At 33.2% G+C, this 5,905-nt stretch overlaps 1 long non-coding RNA gene across 8 annotated transcripts; it reads left to right on the top strand.

Annotated features, from left to right (window-relative positions):
- The first annotated feature begins 250 nt into the window (after positions 1 to 250).
- Positions 251 to 5,905, top strand: LOC110697105. Of its 8 annotated transcripts, none has more exons than XR_002506460.1 (5): positions 251 to 281; positions 3,014 to 3,715; positions 3,831 to 4,049; positions 4,715 to 5,518; positions 5,615 to 5,905. It is a non-coding gene; the product is annotated as an uncharacterized LOC110697105 (long non-coding RNA). The 8 variants fall into 8 exon arrangements; XR_002506461.1 differs by lacking the exon at positions 251 to 281 and adding an exon at positions 962 to 1,457; XR_002506458.1 differs by lacking the exon at positions 251 to 281 and adding an exon at positions 1,669 to 2,226.

Raw genomic sequence — 5,905 nt, 5'->3', positions numbered from 1 at the left:
TTTTTTACTAATATTTATTTTTATTATCAACAATTTTAAAATTTGCATCACTAATATTTATTGTATTCTATTAGAATAAAGAAGAGAATGAGCCTAATAAGTTTCTCAAATTGCGCACACACACGCAATCTTAGCTTATTCAATTAAATCGGACAAGTCCTTAAACTATTTCTAGAATATATATTATTTAAAGGTCCCTAAACCCATTGCCACATCAACGGTTATTGGCTGGAAATTGCTTTCCCTGGTGGGTTAATGGACCAATTTGCCTCATTTAAAAGGTGAGGGATTAAAATGCTACAAATGCAATGGTTTAGACATTAGAGATTGTATTTGTACTTAACTCGTACGTTTCTTTTTTTTAATTTTCTTATTTTGGTTGGTAAGGAGAAGACCCCTATTGGGCTGAAACCTCTCACGAGTCCGCCCGGCATGGGTTAGCGTGTTAGGTACTCATACATACTTCATATGTCATATAGATATACAAAGTATTGTACTACCTCCGCCCACGAATATCTGCAACATTTGCCAAATTTGGATGCTTGGAGTATCTGCAACAAATTTTTTTCTTTCCTTTTTTTGGTAATATTTAACTATTAATTACCCACTATTACTCACTTTTTGGTTAGTGGTCCTCTCCACCACCTATTACCCACTACCTAAAACCCACTACAAATATTTGTGTTCACACTACAAATACCAAATATACCCTTATTTTTCAACACTTAAATATTTAGTTTATATATATCATTATATGGGTAATTTTGTATTTTTACTTTTCTCTCTCATTAATTAAACCCACCCAACTACACTTAATATTCCCTAAAAGTTTTACCTAGAAGTCCACCCATTTGTACTTTGTTGCAGATATTCATGGGCGGAAGTAATATAATATATGTAGTATGGTATAAAATACAGTCCAATGGAGATTGGACAGATAATAATATACGTAGTAGTGTAGTACAGCATAGTAGTAATAAAATATAAAAAGAAAAATAAGTGAAAAAACAAAAGTTGCAGAACCCTAGATTTTGCTATAAACGGACAGATAAAGTGTACTTAGGGTTTTTTTTTTCTTTTGACTTTGAGTTGAGTTCCAAATTTCAGATCTAGAAGTGAAAAGATTTTTGTTGGGATGGCATTTGCTGTAACAGATGTGTATGAGGAATCTCTCAAAGCTCTGCCTTCTCTCTCTCCTTGTAAATACCCACCAAACACAAACCCCGGCTCACCGACGAAAGCGCCGGCGATGACGGAGTTTCAAGGCCCTCCCATAGACCTCCGCCGGCGATTTTGTTCTCTCTTTCTCTCTCCTTTGACGGTGATCAACCAACAACCATCGCCGGTATGCATGCTGGATGATCGGAGATTCTCTGCATGTTGGATGATCGGAGATTCTCTGCATGTTGGTGATCGGAGATTCTCTGCCTTGCCTTGCCTTTTGTTCCACCCAACTGGTATCTATGGTCCTGGATGCCTAATCACTGAAAGTTAATTTTACTCTTACAATATATTTGTTCTCTACGTTCTTCTATCTAATGATTCTAAATGAACTTTGATTAATCGTAACTGATCTGTAGAAGAAAATTTTGTAGTTTGTTCTGGAATATATTTTTTTTCTTTGATGATATATTTCTGGAGTTTTTTCTGTAGAAGTGAACTTTTAATTTCCTTCTCAACTAGAATTTGGATAAAATTTAGAAAGAATGAGTAGATAAACATTGTTTAATTATGAGTAGTTGTTTTCAATTGTGCTCATTCTTTGCTCTGCTCTTCTGCTCATCTTCTGTCATCCTTGGCTTAACTGAAAATTCTTTTGGTGGTGCTTAATTCTTACATTATAACATGTAAGCCATTTGTCCCTGTTTTGCTGCATAAATTTCATCATTATGATTTTTTGGCATGTTGAGAATGGTGGTAAATCTGTCATGACTCAAGTTTCTGAAATGAGTTCAAGATCTTGTCAATTCACCTGAAAATGGCTTTATCAAGCCACCAGCAAATAGAGTGGTATCAAATTAGGTACAATTATGTCCTTCCTGGTGTATACTTCTCAGTTCTCAATGCTAAAAATTTCATCGTATGGCTTTTGAAAAGCATATGGATCAATCAGAACTTTGTTTTGTTACTGCTTTCTTGACTACAATATACTTTCAACCTTATTAATTTGTTTGAATGAGTAGGGAGATTGAGCAAATACATGTGCAGGAAGAAATCGACCTACTGGTAATCTCCCCCCCCCCCCCCCCTTTTTTTTGTTGGTTTATTATATGCTCGTAATTTTATTCTTCTTCCAGCAATGTTTGTTCCTGTCTTTTGATCAAGAGCGCTGCTGGAGTGCTGGTTTATTGCTGTGAATAGTGTCGCGATTCATAGATTGTTTTCAGTTCTATCTATGTAATTATAATTTAAATTTTGATGAAAATTGTGTTGGTAAATTGTTTTGCTGTGTTGGTAAATTGTTTATATATTGCTGTGAATAATTGGTTATTTGTTGAAGATAATGTTCACATATTGCCTATGATTCTCGGACTCGGGTACCCATGGCCGACACGGTTACGTGTCCAAGTGTCCGACTCAACCATTTTGTGAAAATTTTCCAAGATTTCTTGTTTAATTTAAACTAACACATTCGAAAATGATCCTAGGATTAGTTATGACTCATTTGAGGCTCAGTTCTCAGTTTCCATTGGAGCTCATTGATTTAATGGTTTTGAATGGGTATATTTATGAACATAAACTCTGTTTAAGAGCTTTTCATGAAGTTTGATGAATATATCTATTTTACTTGACTTGAATATTTGGTTTTTGAAATTGGGTCATCTCTCTCTTCTTCCCAAATGGTTTCATATTAAGCTATATGATAATGCACCTGATTGATAGTTTATGCTTATGAGTTACAGATGAGTAGATAGCAATTCACATACACTTCTAATACTTCCATGCATTGACTACCATTTTCTTTGAGCCTTACTAAGTTACTACTTTATTTTATCTTCTTTTCTATTTGCAGGCTTACCTCTACATATGTTAAGCCACCATTCCCAATTTGATTGCGCTGCGTGTCAACCCGATCCCTAAACTATTTTCAACATCATTACATTTGCCAACTTACCCTAAACTATTCTATTTATCTAATATATAAAGTGAAGAGAGATTTTGGGTGATAAATGTCAATTTGCCAGATTACTCCTACTTACCTTTTTTTTTTTTTTTTTTTTTTTTTTTTTTTTTTTTTTTTTTTTAAGAACAACCATCCTAAATTGAAAAAAAAGTACCATCCGAATCTAACTTTTAGGATAAAATACAATTATACAAGTACTTATCAACCGTTTTTTTTTAATTATTCAATTAAAGAAAATACTCTATGACTTCATCAGATGTTTTTATTTTTTAAACCAATTTTTATTTTATAATTTTTTTACTTATATTTATTTTTATTATCAACAATTTTAAAATTTGCATCACTAATATTTATTGTATTCTATTAGAATAAAGAAGAGAATGAGCCTAATAAGTTTCTTAAATTGCGCACACACACGCAATCTTAGCTTATTCAATTAAATCGGACAAGTCCTTAAACTATTTCTAGAATATATGTAAATTATATGACAAATAATATTTAAAGGTCCCTAAACCTATTGCCACATCAACAGTTATTGGCTGGAAATTGCTTTCCCTGGTGGTTAATGGACCAATTTGCCTCATTTAAAAGGTGAGAGATTAAATGCAATGGTTTAAACTTTAGAGATTGTATTTGTACTTAACTCGTACATTTTTTTTTTTTTTTAATTTTTCTTATTTTATTTTAGCTTCTTTTCTATTTGCAGGCTTACCTCTACATATGTTAAGCCACCATTCCCTTCAGATTGTGGTGCTTGTCGTGTCAGTGTTATGGTTGGAGTGCAGCATAACAAGTAAGAGGAGAATTGTGTGTAGCTAGCTGATTGTTGCGATTTTGGGTGTTTGAGGGAAGTAGGAGTTTGGGCGGCTGATTGGCTGCTGCGCGGTGGCTCGGTTGGGAGTAGGGGCAGCAACGGGGAAGCGTGGTAAGTTACCAAATGCGAGCTTGAGGATGAATTTCGAGTTTATGGTGTTCTTTGCAAGTTCAGGTTTTTTTTCCAATTATGAAGTTATAAAATCAATTTTGGTGGTAGAAATGTTAGTTCCATGGTTCATTGCTAGATTTTGGCAAGAGTAATTTTCTTGTGCATATTTTTCTATGTGATTTGATATTTTACAAATTTAGATAGTAGATTTTAGATACGAACTACACTTTTATCTTTTTCTATATATTTTACAGTTTTTTTTTTTTTTTTTTTTTTTTTGGTATTATGAATCATAATTTTTTTTACATCTTTAATTATTTTTCAATACCTTCTAAAATAGAGAACTTAGGTGTATATAAAGAATGTCTCTTCAATATATTTCTTGATTATTTATGTGGCGGGGGTAATTTTCTTGTCTACTTTGTTTTTTTTGTGCATATTTTTTTCGATGTGATTTGATATTTCACAAAATTTAGATAGTAGATATTAGATTCGAAGGACTCTGTATCTTTGTTTTTTGAGTATTATGAATCATAATTTTATTTTTCTTTTTCATCTCTAATTGCTTTTCAATACCTTCTGAAATAGAGAACTGATGTTTATATAAAGAATGATTCTTCTATATATTTCTTGACTGTTGCAGGTAATTTTTTTATTCTCTTCAGGGATATTCATGAAAGCATATATTTTCTCAACTAGAAGGAACAAGGTTCTCAACTTAGCTTGCTAGCAAAGGATTTTGGGTCATTTGATTGTTTTTCAAGCGAGTTCCTGATCGATGGAAGTACACTCAGCCTTGTAGTTTCTGATGAACAGAAAAATGTTCAGGTCTTTGAACATTATGGCTGGAATGGAAATAGAGACAGAAGTGGAACACTGGAAGAATGTAGCAGTGCCAGACTGACTTGATGGGGAATAATAATGAGATGGTAAACCTGTATGGATTACTTATGGTATGAGATGCTTTCTAATTAATTTTCGTTATTTTTGATGACTTTTTATTTAGCCATGAGGATTAAAGTAACTGGCGTTCTGCTTCAGACATTTCTTGACTCAATTTTTCTTTGAAATGGATTCCTTAGTTTGGTTGCTTAAGAGCTGCCTTATGTGTTGAACTCATTCTAACTGTTGATCTTGTATCTTGATCTCATCTCTCTTTGCTGCCTTGACTCTTTTATATTCTGTCTTCCCCTGATGATGCATGTAAAGAGTAGCTTCACATGAAACATTTGCTTCACCATTTGATTTCAGTTATGCCATCTCTCTGAAGTTCTCAACTTTTGCCATCATTTGATTCACCATTTGATTGCAGTTATTTATGCTTGTTTGTGACTTCATGTTAAAAGACAGAAATAATGACTTGAGGTCAAGTATTGTGATTATTAATGGAAGATGAAACTCAACAAACTATAGAGGTGCTAGTGGTGGAAGTCAAGGATAAGCTTGCTAGTGTTACGGAGCCAATTGAGGTAGATTTGTGTTAAATATAGCTTATAAGTATCTGCAATATCATTTTTTTAATTTTTTATTTTATATAGCTAAAACTTGAATTTGTTTGGCAACAGGAAAATGGTAATAAAGAAGAAAAAGAAAGCTCTCTGGATGATGGAGAGTTCATTAAGGTCGAGAGAGAACCTGTGGAAATGAAAGATAGGTTTCGAGATGTTGAAGTAAATGTTGAAGAAAGCAAATCATCTGTTAGTGAATCTAGCAGAAAAGTCCTTGAAGCACTGGAGTAGATAAACGAGCTTGAGACTGAATTAGAAAGAGTGGCTGCTGCATTAAACGATTCTGAGTCACAGAATGCAAATTTGAAAAATGAGGCCTTATCGACTGAAGTAAAGCTGCAAGAATGT

This window comes from Chenopodium quinoa, unplaced genomic scaffold, assembly GCF_001683475.1.
Source record: "Chenopodium quinoa cultivar QQ74 unplaced genomic scaffold, ASM168347v1, whole genome shotgun sequence".
Lineage (NCBI taxonomy): Eukaryota > Viridiplantae > Streptophyta > Magnoliopsida > Caryophyllales > Amaranthaceae > Chenopodium > Chenopodium quinoa.
Note: the sequence above shows the minus strand (reverse complement) of the source record. Positions and strands in the feature narration are given on the sequence as shown.